At 36.9% G+C, this 20223-nt stretch overlaps 1 pseudogene across 1 annotated transcript; it reads right to left on the reverse strand.

Annotated features, from left to right (window-relative positions):
• Window positions 1-3770: 3770 nt before the first annotated feature.
• LOC306659370 (ubiquitin-conjugating enzyme E2 D1-like) lies at window positions 3771-5249 on the reverse strand (annotated as a pseudogene). The gene has a single exon. The product of its transcript is annotated as a ubiquitin-conjugating enzyme E2 D1-like (transcript).
• Between the last annotated feature and the right edge of the window lie 14974 nt (window positions 5250-20223).

A 20223-nucleotide genomic window follows, 5' to 3' on the forward strand; every position in this document is an offset into this window, starting at 1 on the left:
TCTTTGAACTAGAAAGATATTTGCAAATCACATATCTGACAAGCAATCAATATCCAAAATTTATAAAGATCTCTTAGAATTTATAACAGAGAAACAAATAGTTCAATTAAAGAATAGGGGCAATGGAACTGAACAGATATTTCTCCAAACAAGACATAAAAATATGGTCAACAGATACAGGAAATTGTGTTGGACATCACAATTTATCAAGGAAATTCAAATGAGAACCACTACAGATATTATCATCTCATATCTACAATTATGGCTTCTATAATAAAGACAAGAGATATCAAATGATGGTGAAGTTGTAAAGAAAAAGGAACACTGGTGTATTGTTAATGGGAATACAAATTACTACAACCATTATGGAAAATGGTACAAAGGATCCTAAAGAAATTAAAAGAAAACATACTATTATAGGACCCAACAATCCTTTTTTGTGTGTAAACAAGGGAGATAAAAACACCACCTTGTACAGATATCTCTGAACCCTTGGCTATGTGTATACATCCATGTATGAGCTGAAGAATTACTGTTGGATTAGTCTCAGTCTTCAAGAGACTAAAATTCTGAAGAAGTTCTGTGTGTACATATATATATATCCACTGTCACACACACACACACACACACACACACACACACACACACACACACACACACACACACGGGGTGGGGAAGCAAGAGGCATATTATTTGACCTAAAAAAAACTTGCAATTTGCAACCACATGGATGGACCTGGAAGATGTCACATTAAGTGAAATTATGAAGAGATCAATGTTGCATTGCCTACTTGTCTCATAGTATATTGCATCATCTCACTTATCTGTGGTAAAAAGAACAAGAACAAACAGCCAAATATACAGAAAGCAAAACAGCACACACCATGGAAAGCTGGAGGAGGAAATAGAGAGATGTAGGTCAAAGTATGTATAGAAGCAGATAGATAGAAGGAACAAATCTAGAGGTCTAAGTTATAGCATGGAGATTATAACATGGGCTTTTTGGTACTGTACTGTTAGGGACCTTTGTTAAAAATCTTTAAAAATCAACTAAAATATTTTAGTTTCTTATTACAAGAGAAAGAAAGAAAGAGACCATGGAAGATAATAGGTATAATAATCAGTTTCACTGTAGATCAATTTCACTTACTACTACAGATACATGTAAACCTCAAATATACACAATAAAATTTACTTTATAAGAAGTAACAGTACATTCTTCAAATAGAATATGTCCTACTTATCACACAGAAAGTTCCAGTACCTAAGGATACCTACCAGGTCCCAAACATATTTCTAACATGAGATCCTGAATTTGATCTCCAACACTCCAATTCAAATTTATAGAATGTTGAAGGAAAAAATAGAATAAAACTTTGGAATATATACATATATATGCATTGATCTATATATTTCCAAATATGACATTTTACTTTATTTGCTTCATGATTCTATACCGATTTTATACATACACTTGTTCTTTTTTCTCTTTTTGATGAGTCTTTTAAAAACAATTTGCATGCATTATGACAATTTCAACTAAATACGTTTGTAATCTAAGAACCAGGTTATTCTTCTTACAAGCACAGCATTTTCTGTAAAGGTTAATTGGGGTCCAACTATAAGGGTTAAGGGGAGAGCAATAAATAGTGAAGCATACAGGATGGCAAAGAGCAAGAATTGGCTCCCAAGAGAAAACCAGTCTAGTTTATTATGTATTTCAGGATCATATCAAGTTACCTAGATTACATTGTACAGTTAGCTTAGCACATGTGCAGAACACATAAATTGCTTCCTTGTCAAAGTCCACTACTACCAAAAGTTATTATAATAATATAATATCTCTAGGCTTTAATCACAGAGGAGTTGCAGAGCATCTCTAAGCCATTCAAACAGAGTGCATTTTGTCCTGAGGAGTTTGCTTGACTTGAAGGACTTTGACTCCTCTGTACATTGATTGACCTGAAATTCCTACTATCACATTCAAAAATAATAATATTGATACTGTATTATTTAATGGATGGCACAAATTTTCTAATTCTCTGATAAACATTCTGTAATATTTTTAACATCCAAAATTCAGACAGGATCACATATCTCAGTTGTTTGCCATTCTTTCTCCTCTATTTCTAACAAATAGCTCTGCTTCTGCACTTCCATTTGTTTTGAGGGTCTTAAAAGCTACAGACTGGTTACTTATGTAATGTCTCACAATCTGAATGGATTTATCTGATTATTTTTTCATGATTTACTTTTCATTGGACACATTTGCAAAAGTGTGAAATAAAGAATTAACCTACTTTATATCGCATCACATCATGAAACATATAATGACAGTATATCTCATGAACGATGCTAAATTTGTTGAATAAGTTAGTGTAGTGTTTATTGACTCTCTCCTCACAGAAATAATATTTACATTTTAAGATAACTTCAGAAAAAAATAATCTCTGAGAGTGACACTTAAGAGTCCACGTTCATATTCTGTTCTCATCATTTTTTTTTTCAAGGTTCAAAATCTTTAATAAAGAAATAAAAAAAAGACACTTCCAAAAATAAATGACACACAAATGAAAGTTCAAAAAAAAAAAAAAAAGGTAAAAGATACTTTAGAAACAAAACCCTCTACCATCAACATATATGAAATATTAAAATCTTAATGATGTTGAGTGTTCATTCATGGCAAATGTAGCTTGGAATAATAAAGCTACTATAGTAGTGTTTTTCATGATATGGTTGTTTCAAGACATCAATTAATATAGCTACTATAGTTTCTTAAATATCCAGTTCACAATTCATTTAATTATCTTACATTCACTCATAAAGACACATATTTTCTAACAACAGGTTATTTTGTGCTTTAATAATAATGAACCATGACAAATAAATCAAGTGGCTTAAATGCTTTGCTAATTACTACCCCACCAGGGGTTCCTGCAAATTTACACACACGTTGCAACAACCAGAAGAGTCAGACTGCTCTTTAATATGATGCACTCAGGCGGTATGCTTGCTAAACATTAAAGGGTTATGGGTTTTTTGCAAGTAACACATTCAAACTTTCTCATTTTCTTTAAACTCTAGAAAGATAATCTGCATATCTAGATCACTTTTACCTGGCAACTTATAAAAAAGGAGGGAAGAAGCATCATTTTAGAACTATTCTTTGGGGTAAATTTTATAGTGAAAAAAAGATGTTTTTCAGATTGTGATGACACTAAAATTCTATTTTAGAAATTCTAGATTTTTAAAATGTTAGGAAATATAATGGGGCTGGGGATATAGCTCAGTTGGTAGAGTGCTTGCCTCACAAGCACAAGGCCCTGGGTTCAAATCCCCAGCACCACAAAAAAAAAAAAAAAAAAAAAAAACAACAACAACCCAAGAAATATAATGTCAGTTACACCTACAGGGTAATTTTAATGAATGAATCTTGTGATTCCTTAGGTCTATAAAAACATTTCTTCAGGGTAGGTGACACTATCTTACATTCATTTTGGTACTTCCAGAAATAATTCATCTTGGAGGTGATCCAAGACAAACCCCAACTTCTAAATTCTCATGAGTGGCCAAAGTAAATAATCTTAGAGACAATTGAGTAAAGAGATGCTAATGTAATATGATAAAATGCATATATAACTAGTGGTGATTAATGCCAAATATAATAGATCTCATTTTCACAATTTGGAAATAATTTTCACATAAAATTTTATATACAGTTTTGATCCTTACCTATAGATAAAGTAATTTTTTTAAGTAATTTAGACAAATAGTAGAAAAAGCATTTTATTTATATGGAAAAAGCTACAGTAAGATCTGTAAAAGGTGTCAATATAATATTGCCTATACAGAAAAAAAATTCAAATGTGAATAGAATAGCAACAAATAAAAAGTTACACATCTTCCTACTTAGCAGTGCAATTAATTCACATTGCAATAAAGTTAAGTCAAGTATAACAAAATCAAAACAAGTGTTTCTCCATAATCAGTATATTGAGAATTACAGTGTAAAGATCATTTCAGGTTTAAGAAATCTGCATTCAATCTGAAGAATATCCTAAGACAAGGGAGACACAGTTAATTCATTTAATTATCTGCTGTTGGGGTTTTTCAATACTGTTCACAGGAAAAAAGTAATGAGTTGACATACATGTAAATAGAATATATTTAGTCTATACAGTAAAAAAATACAAATTATAAAGTGAGCTAACAAAGAATGAAATCTGAATACAGATTTATAAAAGTGACGACATCTTAGACAACACATACAGTATTTCTCATGTAAAAACATCTAGTTTCAGCAAAAAATAATTTGGTTGCTTTTTAGCTGCATTGTAGATCTTGTAAGCTGAAGATGCAGATGTCCAAGTATCTTAAAAACCATAATAAATGTCTTTCTCAATGCATACAAAATGATAAATGCTCTCATCACAGTCTTAAGGGTATTTTTGGAAGTTTGTTTTGTCTTGCTTCAGAAACACATTTAAAATGGGTTAAAATCAAAGGGTTTCATGGTACAATGAAACAGTAAACAGTGCTCGATTTACTGCTAATGTTGAGAAAACCTAGATTTTACAGTACTCTGGTATATATGAAAGTTTTTTTGATTTTACATTGCATATTTCTGAGTCCATTCTCTTGCGTGTCTGTTGTATTTTTCTTTGTCTGATTTATAGATTTGTGCAATATCTGGAACTAAGGGGTCATCTGGATTAGGATCACAAAGTAGAGAACATATGGACAATAAAACTTTTGATACAGTCAAAGCTGGTGACCATTGTGACCTCAGAATATCAAGACAAATACTTCCATTACTGTTTATATTTGGATGGTAAATTTTTGTTGTGAAAGCAATCTTTGGTGGTTTAAAAGGATAGTCTGTCGGAAAATGTACAGTGAGAAAGAAGACGCCACCTTGATACGCACTATCAGGAGGCCCCATAATAGTTGCTTGCCAGTGGAACAAGTCATCTCCCACAGGTCCAGCTGAACAGTGAGCAGGTGGATCACGTTGTAGGTCACTTTATTCTTTCTGAATCCGCTTCAGCGCCATGGGTCAAGGAGGGCGGCGGGGACACCGGCCGGCGGGGGGCGGCTGCGTGGCTCGGGGGCGTGGGTCGTCGCGGGCTCCGCTCGCTGGCTGCTCGGCTGGCTCAGCCTGTGGGTCCCCGGCTCGCCGTTCGCTGGCTCCCTCCGGGAGCCGGTGCCTGATCCGTGTGCGCCTGAGCGCGAGTGTGCGCGAGTGTGTGGGCGGGGACGCCGGCGAGACTCTTTTGTTTCCGCTTTTTCTGTTCTCATCATTTTTTTAATGGGTGATTTTGCTAATGCTTAGCTGTACTGAATCTTACATTGGTTGGGGAAATACAACACATTTACCAAATAACCCTTTATGCAGATGTGCTTTTTCTCATCCCATTCCCACTGTTTTTTATTCAGAGTCAGTATGGACACAAGGATTTTTTTAAATTTTGATGTAAATATTAGTTCTAGCATGCTGTTTATTATTTTTATTATTATTCATCATGACGTGTGTGTGTGTGTGTGTGTGTGTGTGTGTGCATGTTTTCATTAATTTTCCTTTTGATAGTTGAATTCTAAGTTTGGCTGCCATGAACTGCTTCAAGTCCATATGCCTTTGCTATGTTACCATTGGTCTTTGAATATTTTCTGGCTATCGAATCATCAGATGCTCAAAGATGACCTGTTTCATATATGAAATAAACTATTTCCCTAAAAGTCCTTTGTTTCTCTATTGGGGAGTAGTAGGAACACTTGATTACTGCTTTGAGAAGGGAATAGAGGGATAAGCACACAGGGTAGCAGCAGGAAGATAAGTTATGGAGCCACTGCAACCCCACGAGACACAGAAACTCTTTGGACCTAGTGGTATAATTTCATATAGAGAGAAATGGTTGGATTTTTATTAAATTTTAAAGGTAGATTTCTTCACAGATAGGATATGAAGTCAAACAGAAAGAGAAAAGGTAAAACTACCTCAAGCAACTAAAAGAATGGAATTGGTGATTGAGGGTTATGGGATGGAGTCAACATTTCAAGGTTGTGTGCCCTTAGGTTTGGTTTTCAAGGCATTTGAAGTATTGAAGCACAAAGAAATGAGGTATCATTTGAGCTATACAGTTCTATTGCATTAATATTACTTGGAACAGTGAACTATTTCTTAAATACTTATAATCTGTGTCAGTAAGTAAAGCACCATTAGATTATGAAAGAATTAATCTGTCAACAGTGTCCTCAGTTTTTCTCTAAAGGGACGTGCTTATAAATATTGATTCATAGAGATGTATATTTTTGACCATATGTTATATGACGATTTATTTTGAGTGATCACTTTTTTTTTTTTTTTGGTATCAGGGGATTGAACCCAGGATCATTTTACCACTGAAATATATTCCAACCCTTTTTTTTATTTTGAGACAGGTTCTCACTAAGTTGCCAAGGCTGGCCTTGAGCTTGAAATTCTCATGCCACAGCCTCCCAAATTGCTAGGATTATAGGTGTGCACCTGGCAATGATCCCACTATTTTACAATAGATTTATGTATAAGAGGAAGACCATAAAAAACAATAGAACAACATCATAGTTGCTCAACATTTGCTTTTAAATGTTATTTTTGTTAGGGTTCTCAGCAAAACTCTATTTAAAAGTCATACAATGAAAATGAATTCCTTTAGACCTAATTGAACATATCTGAAGATATACTTAGAAGACTCTATTGCAGTGTTTTATTTAAAGCAGAGCCAGACAAATTTTTTCAATAAGAGCCAGGTAGTAAATATTTTGGTCTTCAAAGGCCATATGACCTTTGTTACAATTATGGCCATTTTATTGTAAGAACAGTCATGAAAATATGCAACAAACTAAAATGTTTATGTTTCAGTAAATTTGTGTATATAAAAATGTGTGGAGGGTAGGATTTAGCTTTCTGGTAATAGTTTGTCAAACACTAATGTAAGAACTTTCTCAATTTATTAGAAACATAAAAGCTGACATCTGAGTGTGTGGTTCTGATACAGAATACAGTTGAAGCAAGAATGTTAGAATGCCAAAAAGAAAACAAAAACTCTATCATTGATAATGAAATATATAAAAATACATGAATAATATGCTACCATAGACTTTTCTCTTCAGGTAAAGTATTCTTAACATTCATTTTTAAAGTATTTTTGCAATATAAAAGAATTTTCTAAAATTTTATTACTTTATAAAATTATGTAAATGGACTTTTATTTTACAAGATTTTTGTTAAATCTCTGATCTGGAAATTCTGTAGTCTCAAGTGGAATGACACACTCTTATAGACTGTTGTTAATTTGATGGATGTTATGAAAAGATGCTGTTTAGAATTGAGTGAAGGATAGGGGTTCTCAACTTCACCATGGTTCTGGGAATTATTTGTGCTTGGTAGGGTAAGCAATGACACAGGATACCCTATTTAAAAGAATTCACACTGAATGAATTCAATCAGAGATATTAGGCATGTTTGTGCAGGTTATAAACAAGACCAAGAAAAAAAAAAAAAAAAAACATTTTAAACATTGAAAATGTTTTAGTATACCCTCTTCCAGCTGAGAAATTCCTATCACACCTTGAGATATTTTTTAATGTTTTCGGTTTGCAATTTGGTTCAAGTTTTGCCCAAATTGGGTCTTCATTTTGCATCTAAGCAGAGATGTTTACTGTAAATATCTGATATTGTTGCACACTCTAATTCAAGAGCCATCGTCTGGTACTGTAAATCCAAATTTGTACTTGTTTAAATTGGAGGGGTTGGATGTAGGTGCTGTGGTGTAAGGAAAGTCTTTCCTGATAGGTCATGTGCCAGAGATAATCAAAATCAGCATATGAATAATCAGCTGTTCCTTGCAAGCAAAAGGAAAGAGCCAGGAATTTGCAAGTGCTTTGATGTCCTTGCGAGGCAAGTCAGTGTCAGTAATGATCATTGCTTACAGAATGATCTGTCAATTACTTCTTCCTGAATTTGTACAGTATTTTGAAGATGAAGAAATGTCCTGGAATTTTTGGTGAGACCATTACCAATGACATTTTTTTTAATGTCTCTTCACTGAACTTGGTTTTCATGTCCAACAGCCTTCTGCTTTATTGCCCCCAAAATGTCCTTACTCCTGTTTTTGAATATTCAGCTTTGAAGCTTTGTACCATTCCTCTTTTAGCATGATGCATTTTCCAGTGTGGTATTATGCCCTATTAAACTGTGCTCATCATGCCATCCTGAGACTCTTGTTGGATCCACTGGGCTTAGTGTATATCCTCCAGGGTCTGGTAATAGGACTCTTGGCATTTTCCCAGAGGCCTTTGTGCCATACAGGCAGTAGTCAAGTCCAGAGAGTTCACTGTTATGTGAAGACAGATTGACCAGACATTTCTGCATCTAAAGGTAATTTGAAGGGCCCCTTGGGAAATCATACCAGGAAAACGAAAATGTAGCCTAGTTATAAGGCCGCAGCAAAGGTGGGGCCTAGCAGGTGGAGTGAGCGTAGAACATCTCTCCTCGCTTGCTACCTCCTTCCTTGCTTCCATCCCACATCCTGAGTGAATGAGTCCCTCCTTTACTCATTAGGGATCACAGCAGCCACTCACTTCCACTTAGAAATCCAACTTCTTAGGTTCCAGCTGTCTCCACTTTCCATCTTTCTAGGAAAGGAGGGACAACCCACCAGAATTGTCTAGACATTTCCCAATTCAATGGCCACCTGAGCCACCAAGCTGCACTGTGTGCTCCCCTGTCCTAGGCTGTAAAGAACCTTCATTCTGTGTGGCTGATAGGGCCCTGGGCCACATTCCTGACTCAGCAAAATCCTGGGTGAGACTAGACCTGGAGGCCTGGGTTCGGAGGGCAATGCCGCTGGGGCCAGTGCTATGCTTGGTGACTCACATGCTCTCTTGCACCCCTCAGTGCCTCCCTGGCCTGCTAGACTTGCTTGGGGCTAACTGCCTGCAGCAGAAGTCAGGTGGCCAGGTTGTCATGGTGCCTTTTGCGACTGTGGTGCCCCACGCATTCAAACGAGCAAAGCACCCGCAGCAGGCCTGGAAGGGAGTGCGGGCTGTCAGGCTTCAGCCAGGTCCCTTACCCTGGATGATCCTGGATCTACCCAATGCTCATGGGTCGTGGCCCCTACACACCCTGGCTCCTCTTCTCCTGGCTGATGAGGCTAGGATCGAATTTCTTAAAAACAGCAAGTCTGTGGGACTAACTCCCTTCTTTCTTCCCTCTTACCATCAGCGCAGAGCTGGCACTTATCTTGAATCTTGGTCTCAAGCAGCTGAGGATCCGAAGCTTCTCTTGTTGACATGGGAACCGTGATGTGCAGGGGGCGCCTGGCTCTCCTTGCAGTGCTTGACAGAGTTCCACTGAAGGATGATTGCAAAGACTCATCCTAAAAGGATTGCATGCCAGATGTATGCCTCCCTAGCTTGGATGTTATTCTGTGGAGTTTTCCTAATAATATATTACTCACTTCAGTCTGGGGATCTTGCTGGAGGTGATGGGAATACTTCTACAAATTTCCAGAAAAACATCATGGAGACAAAACACATGTTGAAACCCTGTGATGTTAACCTCACTACAGAAGAATGTTTTTATTATGTTAAAAATCAAACACTGCATTTACTGGCACTGCCAGAATCTGTTGGGGCACAGAAACTTATAGATAACAATGTTTCCCCAAGTTCTAAGCACAAAGCACCTCCCACAGTAGCTACTAGATATGGACCAGCTTATTTTATCAATGGCAAGCCCTGGTACCCCCCTAAAGGCAAGCCCTTAGAGAAGGTAGATATAGATCTCCCCCTGTCTCCTACATGGTGGTTTAATCCAGATGATGGTTTTGTTTATGTGTGGTGGTAAGGTAAAAGAATAAGGTTTCACAACATTCCTTCCTTCCTACAAAGAATAGGTCACCCCTATAATAAACATTGGTGCACAATGCTCTGTTCTGGGAAAAAGAGCTACATAAGACAATGTAATCTATTCAGTAAAATAACTTGGCCATGAGAACCACTGCGAATGCTGCCCTCCTGTAGCCCTTAACTCAGCAATTTAGATATTAACCAGATGGACCTAGTAGAGATGGCCACATGACATTATTTGTCTATTGCTTTACCACAAAAGTAATAAGAATAGTCTTAGGTCATATAGAGTTTAGATATTAAGGAAATAAACATTGTATTAGCTTAGTTAAATATTCTTAAAATAATTGTGATTAGGTAAGGATAATCTGTAAGGTTACTGTTTTCTCATAATCTTTCCATAAAAACAATTTCTGCCTATGCTTTGGAAACCTCTTTGATTTTATTAATCACAAGCCTGTCATCAAAGCCTGAAGAAAAATGTATATAAACCCAGCCTTCCCCAGAATAAAGTGGGATTGATTGCACCAGATCTAGAGTCTGTGTCTTTCATTCTCCATCCATCGCAGACGCTGTCTCCCAACACCCCATTTACCAGTGTGGAACCCATGGACTCCTGCTAGGGCTGGACCCCGGCACTGATGCCCTCATTCTGTCATGCTGCCTTTGTGACCTCAGGCTATATATGCAGCGCAGCCAAGATGACAGGGAAGACACTCCTGGAAACTCATGTTGCCCAAGGCCCAGAAAGAACCCCTGAAAAGAGGAACGATGTGCATTCTTATATCAGAGACTGGAACCGTCTGGCTCTTCAAACCCGACATGCCCGAGGCCAGCCCCTTCCACTTTGAATATTGTAGCTCTCACGTCTATTGCTAGCATGTCATAGGAGCACTGGTCACCAAGTTAGGCATTCTTGTTGAGTGGAATTGTATGGAAATGAATGATTGAGAGATCAAAGATTAGGACTTTCTGCAACTAATCTCACGGTAATGAATCTTCAGAGGATCACACATAAATACTGGAAGTTTGAAAATTGAATGAGATTTTTTCTTTTCTGCCAGCAAATATTGGACCTGGGATTATAGACCGTGTGAGTCACTATCACTTCCCTTTGCCTATTTGTAGTTACAGACAGTGCCTGGCTAAATTGCTGAGGCATTCCCTAATTTAGGGAAACTGGTTTTACCCAGGAGAAACACCTTCCTTTACCTCCCCAATAGCTGAGATGATAGGCAAGATCCAGCACCTGCACTGAGCTGCGCATTTTGCCCAGTTAATTGCTGGTTAGTATATTTAAAAGGAAAATGCCATGAGGAAAAAGAAGAGTGAGAAATAATCAGTGGGTTGTGATTGTGCTGACTTGGTGTCCAGGTGTGAATGTTCCCAAAAATCTCCTTTCATACTAACATCCTGAGCATATTATAATTCCCACATATGCCTGCCTATCCTCCTGTCCCAGGCCTCCAGGGATCACTGGCATAATTTTCTGCTCAATGATAGGTACAACAATTTTTCTCCTTAAGTAGTCAGGGATCAATCTATCCCTCATGATACCCCTTTAGACTATGGATTTTGACATGCAGAAAAGTTATTGTGCCGAATTGTTCTCCAAAGTCAAATGAAAAATTCATTAGAAATTGTTGGGCTTTGTCTTGCAGTGGTTTTCCTGCAATCAATTTCAGAGTCAGACCAGCAGAGGATCCAGTCACCTACCTTAAAAAGCCTTTTGAGGGGCTGCTGATATAGCTCAGTTGCTAGAGTGCTGGCCTAGCATGCACACAGCCCTGGGTTCAATCCCCTACACCTCCAAAAGAAAAAAAAAAAAAAAAAAAAAAAAAAAGAGCCTCTTCAGTTAATGCCAATCCTCTTATGTCTCAAAAAAAGAGCCTCTTCAGTTAATGCTGATCCTCTTATGTCTCAAGGTTTTCTCCTTTGTCTGATTACAACACAGTTGAAAATTTGGCAATTTTTCCCAGAAACTCTCTCCAATGAAAATTTTCACATGGAGCTGTGGTGCCAGTCAGCAGTGCTTCCACAGTGACTTGGATTTCTTAAGTGTAGGTATTTCTGCAGATGAGATCACTCTCAGGGACTTATAGGTTATATCTTTCTCACAAATATGCTGATGTGGGTATTTTATCAGCAAGTTCTTCAAGAAGAAAATGCTCAAGAGGTTTCAATGGCATCAAATTTGAAATGTCAACTGCAGTAGTCTTTGGGAATTTGGAGCCTTCTGAGGCACACTCCCATGCTCTCTGCAAATGAATTGGACTTCTACACCTGAGCACTTTCCGAGAGAATCTCAATGTCAACTGGAAAACTCAGAAGTGAAGACAAAAGACAGCTGTCCTTGGCCCTGCACTTTCTCAGTCAGTTTGGCTTTGCATTGGGTTACATGTTATCTTCTTATTGTATGAATTGGTGATGAATACGTACCCGAGTTTCTGTTGATATCATTCAGGAGCAACAGGGGGAGTTTAAAACCTGGTTTCCCTGTATCATTGGAGTTCTAGTCTCAAATTGAATGACGATGTTTTGTGGACTGTTGTTATTTTGGATGGACGTTATGAAAAGTTGCTATTTAGAATTGGGTGAATCATATGGTGTACTCATCTTCACTGTGGATCTAGGAATTATTTGATAGTGTTTGGTAGGGTAAGCAATGACCGAAGAAACCCTATTTGAAAGAATTCACATTGAGTGAATGAAATCAGAGACATTAGGCATATGGCATATTTGCATATGTTATAAGAAGTCCATGAAATAAAAAAGGATTTTTAATGTTGACAATGCATTAGAATACACTTTTCCAGCTCAGTAAGTCCTATCACACCTTCAGATATTCTTTAATGTATTCCATTTTGAAATTCAGGTTTTGCCCATATTGTGTCCTCACTTTTGTATTTTAGCAGAGATTGTTTTGTTTACACTTCTGATATTGTGGTGCACCATTTATTTTATGCGCCATCACTAAGCCCTGCATATCCAAATTTGAATTCTTTTAAACTTAAGAGCATGAGTGTAGGTGCTGTGGAGTATGGAAAGCTTTTCCTTATAGGTCATGTGCCAGAAAATAATAAAAATCAGCATATGTATAATCAACTGTCCCTTGCAAGCAACATGAAAGTGCCAGGAATTTGCAAGGGCATTGATATCCTTGCAAGGGGAATTAGTGTCAGTAATTATGGTTTCCTACAGAATGATCTGTCAAGTACATTTTATGTATTGCTACAGTATTTTGAAGCTTAAGACGTGTCCTGGAATTTGGGGGGAGACCTTTAACTATGACATTCTTATAGTGTCTCTTCACTGAACTTGGTTTTCATAACCAACCCCCTTCTGCTTTCCATGCCACCAAAATGTCCTTTCCTCTTGCTTTTTGAATATTCAGCTTTGAAGCTTTGTATCGTTCCTCTTTCAGCACAGAACATGTTCAAATTTAGTATTATGCCCTGTTAAACTGGGCTCATCAAGCCATCACCAGGCTCTTGTTTCTTCCACTGACTTGTAGTGTGCATTCTCCAAGCCCTGGTAATAAGACTCTTGGCCTTGTCCCAGAGGGCCTTGTGCCAGACAGGCACTAGTCAGGTCAAGAGAATCAATCCTTGTTTGAAAACATATTGACCAGATATTTCTGCACCTGAAGGTAAGTTGGAGGGCTCCTGGAAACTTCAAATGAGGAAAGTTTCTGAGTGCAGCCTAGTTATAAGGCAACGGCAAGGGATGTGAGGCCTGGCAGGTGGAGTGAGCACAGAACATCTCTCCTCGCTTGCCAGCTCCATCCAACATGCTGAGTGAATGACTCCATCCTGTCCTCATTAGGGATCACAGCAGCCTCCTAACTCCACTTAGAAGGCTAACTTCCCAGGTTCTAGCTGTCTCCTGTTTGGGCTTTTTAGGAAAGGAGGGGCAACCTACCTGATTAGTTGTGATGTTTCCCAATTCATTGATAACCTAATCCACCAAACTGCAGTGCATGTGCCCCTGCCCTGAGGTGTCAACAGCCATCATTCCATGTGGCTGGTAGGGCCCTAGATCAGTTCCCAACTCAGCATAATCCCGGGTGATCCCAGACCTGAAGGAGTGGGTTTTGAGGGCAATGCCTCTGGGGCCAGTGCTAAGCTTGGTGACCCACATGCACCCCTCCATTCCAGCTTGTTCCACTAGACCTGGTCAGCGCTAATTGCTTGCAGCAGTAGCAGGGCGGCTGAACTGTCATTATGCCTGGTGTGGCCAAATGAGTACAGTGTCACCTAGCAGGCCTGGTGGTTAGTGCAGGCTGTTAGGCTTCAGTGGGCCTCCTTTTCCTGGATGGACATTGATCAATCCATGGCTCCCAGGGTCTGTGCACTCCTGCATACCCTGGCTTCTCTTATTCTGGGCAAAGATGTTAGGTTCACATTTCTTGAAAATAACAGGCCATGAAACTCGCTGCCTTGGTCTTTCCTCTTACCATCACAGCTGAGTGGGCACTTGTCTTGAATCTTAGACTGAAGTGACCAGGACCAGAAGAGTCTCTGTTTGCCATGGAAACCATAACACCATCATGCTCTCATGCCGCCTTTCTCTGATGTCAGGCGATATCTGCAGCACAGCCAGGATGTCACAGAAGTCACTCCTCAAAATCCATGTTGCCCAATGCCTGGAAAAACCCCTATGGGTAGAGAAATAAATTGTTCTGAGCCTGGAAACTCTGTGCCCTTCACACCCCACATGCCCGATGCCTGCCCCTTCCACTTTGAATTTGGTAACTCTCCCATCTTTTGCTCTCCTGTCATAGGAGCACTGGTAACCAAGTGAGGCATTTTTTGTGTAGTTTCAAAACCAGGGTAGACATGTTTTAAATTGAAGGCCATGATTGAGCATTCAAAATATATGAGTTTCTGTAACAAATATCACTGTAATAAATCTTCAGAGGAATTGCTGCAAGTAATCTACTGGGATTTGAAAATCTGATGCGTTTATTTTTTTCTACAGGCAAATATTGTCCTGGGATCAAAGATCTCGTGAAACATCACCACTTCCCTTTGCCTGTTTATAGTTACAGACAATGTTAGGCTAACATGCTGAGACATTCCCTAATTTAGGGAAATTGGCTATACCCTGGAGAAACACCTTTCACAACCTTCCCCATACTTGAGGTGATAGGCAAGATCCAGCCTATCCACCTCCACTGGGCTGTGCATTTTATCTAGATATATGCTGATTAGAATTTTTCAAAGGAAAATTCCAGGGTGAATAAGAAGAATAAGAAAGGAATGAGCAGATGGTTTTTGTAATGGCTTGAGTTTCAGGTGTGAATGATCCCAAAAATCTTCTTTTATACTAACAAAATGAGACTGTAATAATTTCAGCATATGACTGCCCCTCCTCCTGCCTCTGGCTTCCTTGGATCACTGGCATAATTTTCTTCTCAGTGATCAGATCCAAGCATTTTCCTCCTTAAGTAGATAGGGATATACCATACCCTCATTATACTCCCCTAGATAGTGGGTCTTGACATGCAAAAAGTATACTTGCAGAATTGTTCTCAAAAGTGAAATAAAAATTTCTAAGAAATTATTTGGTTTTGTCTTGCGGTGGATTTCCTGCAAAGAATTTCACCGTGTCAGACTGGCAGAGGTTCCAGTCATCTACCTTCAATTGCCTCTTCATATGATACCAATTCTCCAATGTCTCAACATTTTATCCTCTGTATTTTCACCTGAATACAACACAGTTGCAAAATTTCCAGTTTTAAGTGGAAGCTCATCCCATTGAGAATGTTTAGTGTGGCACTGGTGTGGCAGTCAGCGGTCCTTCCCCAGCGACCTGGATTTCTTAAGAGTAGTTATTCCTGGAGATGAGACATCTCTCAGGATCTGATAGATTACATCATTCTCATAAATATGTTGAGGCAGGTTCTTGAAGTTGAACATGCCTACAAAGATTTAATGGCATGAAATTCAACATCTCAACTGCTGTAGTCTTTGGGAAGTAGTAATCTTCTGGGGTACACTCTCAGTCTCTCTTTGCAAATGAAGTGGACTTCTACATCTGGGCACTTTCCAAGTCAATCTCAACATCAACTGGAAAATCGAGAGCTGAAGATAAAGACAGCTGCCATTGACCCTGCATTTTCTCAATCTGTTGTGCTTTGCCTTTTGTTAGATATTAGTTTATTAAAGAATTGTATGAATTGGGGCTGAATATATATCCTATTTTTGCTGATATCATTCATGAAGAATGGGGAATTTAAAATCTGGTTTCACTATATCATTGCAGGTCCAGTCTCAATAGTAATGAAGCATTTTTGTAGGCTTTTGTTTATTTTGATGGATGTTCTGAAGAGATGCTGTGTAGAATTGGGTGAAGGATATGGTATTCTCATCTTTTCCATGGTTCTGGGAATTATTTGTTTGGGCTTCATAGGTAAGGAATGACACAAAAACCCCTCTTTGGAAGAACACACTCTGAAAGAATGAAATCAGTGACATTAGTTGTTTTCATGTTTGTTGTTGATATAAGAAAATACAAGAAAAAAATGGCCTTGAAATTTTGAAAATGCTTTAGTATCTGCTTTTCCTGATCAGTAAGTCCTATCACACATTTAGTTATTCTTTAATGTTTTGTTTTAAAAATCAGGTTTACCCCATATTGGATCTTCATTTGTGCATTTTAGCAGAGATTTTTTTGGCAAATTCCTGATATTGTGGTGACTCTTTATATAGAAAGCCATCTTTCAATGCTGCATATGCAAATTTGTACTTGTTTAAATTTAAGGGCTTGGGTCATTGGAAAAATAAGAGAATCTAGAATTTTTTCACAATTAGTGCTAAAATTTCAAATATGTACCTTAGAAATGCAGAAATTTAATGTTGGACAGTATTAGAAGATTTATTCAACTGACTAATATAAATAAAAAAGATCAATAAAATTGAAGGTAATTGCTCAAATATATATGTTATAGCCTAAAGGATTGGTTTCAGAGAAAGAGGGTGCACAGAAGCATTGTTACTCACAATGCAGAGATATAAAAACCCTATTTAAGCATGGGCATTTTACTCCTACCTGCTTCTGAATTTGTTTCATGCATTACAATATTTGATGCATTTCTTTTTAGTGGGTGTTTGAGTAAAGTGCTAATGGGAGCAAAGAAAAAGAATGAGAATAATGGTGGCACACATCCATAATGACGCAGGAGGATCACTTGAGTCCAGAAGTAGGAGACCAATCCCAAAACTGAGAGAGATAAAGAATGACTAGACATTTGTTATCTTCTTTCTTTTGCCTTCAGAATATAGTGTTAAAAAACAGAATCCTGTGTAATGGAAGAGAAATGGAAATGAGGTCTTCAAAAATGAACAAATGAGTCACAGTAAATCTGAAATGCTGAAGCTCTTTTAGCTAAAGTTGACTTTTCTCATATCTGGTAGTTGAAGGAAGTGGTTCAGTTTACAAGATATGACTAGATGGACAAGACAGCTCAGCTCTCTTAGTAAAAATGCTCTGAATATACTACTTTGTTTAGGGTTACATATAGTGATATGAAGGAAGTGCTTTCTTATATTTATGTTTATATGATTATTAGTCTATACAGAAGTGTAGCCTAATAATTTTTAATCCAAGCATTGACAGAAACTCCTCCCTTTGCTTTTTGAGGATTCTCTTTTCCTATTTGAACTTACACTTACTTTTAAATGAAGATGAAACAAACAACAAAACCTCTTTGTGTGCTAAATTGAAAGTAGCAAGTATTCCCTCTGCTCAGTTTTCTTATGCTTTTTAATTGAAAATTAAGCTTCCAATTTTTGCCTTAAGAATTGATTTTTTGTGTTGCATCATCAATATATTCTTTATCCTAGCCAAATATTTTTTTCAAAAATTCAATTATTTTTTGAGAATTCTCATTTAACCATCCCCAAAAATAAATCATTACAGTTGAAAAAGCAGAGGGTAAATTCTTTTGTAAGTTGATAAATACAAAAAGAATGTATGAAATAATGAAGTACAATAACAAAAAGAGAAAACCCAGTTTAAGAAATAGACTGTTTTTAATGTTTCTGTAATCCTTTTAGTTTCAGACATGACTATTGTTATGAATACCACATAATAATTTCCTTGCTTTTTATAATACTTTTCATCATATGCAAGTATATATTCAGAACTCTATTGTTTACCTTTCTGCTTGTTTTGTGACACATGAATAGTTGTTTTTCTATTTACATTTTTTGCTTCAGATTTTTGTTTTTGGTCCTTATTCTCTTTGATATCTGTAGGTGCAGTTCTTCATTTCCACAAGTAAATAGGATTCTATTTTGTGACCATACTATAATTTATTTGGTCACTTTCCAGCAGTGCACATTTCTGTTCTTTTAAACTTTTTGCTATTTTAAACAGAGCTACTATGAACAGTCACTTAAATGTTTCTGGTGTTCATTCAGAAGAATTTTTGTGGAGTACTTACCCAGAAGTAGATTGCTAGATTGTCAAGTGTGCATGTTTCAGCTATGCAAGATAATGCCGAGTTGTTACCCATGAGTTGTAGCAGTTGACTCAGAATAGCACTGTGTGATAATCCCATTGGTCCATATCCTTACCAGCTCTTGATTTCTGCTGACATTTAAAGTTTTATCAATCCAATGTGTGCTAAACAGTATCTCACTATAGCCTCAGTTGAGCTTTTCTATTATTTATGGTTCATATGTTTTTCTTCTTCAGAATTACTTAATTAATTTAGAATGTTCATCTTCTTTAGAATTCTTTTTCATGTCTTTTGCCTGCTTTTTGGACATTTTTTGATAAGAGGATATTCATAATTAATAAACCATATGGGGAGAGTATTGGAGGAAAGTTATTTTTTGTGAGACTGTGGAATTTATTTTCTCCTTTTAAATATTGCTTTAATATTTCATTTTGTTGCATTTGTAAATATCTTGTTCATTGCTTTTACATTCAACTTAATCACAATGATGTATTATGTAATACTGAAAATTGTTCAGTAATATTTTTTGTAGGACATTTTTATTTTAAAAAGTGAGATTGATCACCAATTTTTCTTTCTCATGATCTGACTGGATTTTAGTATGAGCATTAGAAGTTTTCTTTTTCTATTAGTATACAAGTCAGTAAAATAATCTACTTAAATATTTGGTGGAACCCCCTTGTAAAACTACCTGGAACTAGGGTCTTCTTTGTGGGTAAAATTTGAAATTGAAATGTAGGTTTTCAGTTTCTTCTTGAGTTAGTGTTGGTAAGTTTTATGTATTTATTAAGTTTTCAAATTTGTGTTAATTTTCTTGGGTTACCTAGCACAGTATCATGGAAAATGTGGTTTAAATGATATGAATTATTTTTCCTCCCATTTCTGGGGGTTCCAACATGAGGTGTTGCGGAGGCCTTTCCACTTCACTGTGCTTCCTGCTCTTCTTTGTACCTCTGTGTCTTAATCTCCTCTCCCTGTAAGAACCCTGGTCATGTTGGTTAGAATCTGCCACAGGATTTCATTTTCTCTTAATTACCTCTTTTAAAAGCCCTATCGCCAAAACACATTCTGAGATACTAGGTTTAAGGACTTAAAAATATGAATTTTGGGTGAGCAGCAAAATTCAACCCATAAAAGATGTTCACTTTAGTACATTATGTTTCTTCTTCTTTATTTTTTTAAATTATACATGACAGTAGAATCCATTTTGATATAATGAAATAAGTGTGGAATATATCTTAATCTAGTTAGGGTTGGAAAATCATGTCCCATTCTTTCCATTGTCTTTCCTTACATGTATTTTTAATCTCACTATATCTGTAATTTATCTTTTGACAGAAAGATTATATTTAGGTTCCCATCTCCTTTTATTTTATAAGACTTGACAGAGATTTGTTGATTTTATGGTATTAAAATCACTCCCTTTTACTTTGTTCTTTCTTTTGCATCTTTATCTACTTTTTAAATTATTTTTCTTAAAAATTTCTTTGAATTTATTCTCCTATACCTTGTCTTCTAAATTTACTTGCAGATCTGAGTAATCTTTAATTTTTGTTTTTAATTCTCTAAGCATCTTAAAGTGATTTCTCAAAGCAGTATCCCATTAGTTTTTTATACTTTGAGACAGAGTACTTTCATTGCCCTAAAAATCCCTTCACTGTGCCTGTCCATTCCTTTCTCTGATGGTTTTATCATCACCATAGTTTACTCTTATTCAGAATGTCATATAGTTGGAATCATATAGTATGAAGACTTTACAGATTGGCTTCTTTAGCTTAGCAATATACATGTAAGGTTTTCTCCATGATTCATTTCATTTTAATGCTGAATAATATTCCATCATCTGGATGTGCCACAGATCACATACC

Source organism: Sciurus vulgaris (assembly GCF_902686455.1).
Source record: "Sciurus vulgaris genome assembly, chromosome: 4".
NCBI lineage: Eukaryota > Metazoa > Chordata > Mammalia > Rodentia > Sciuridae > Sciurus > Sciurus vulgaris.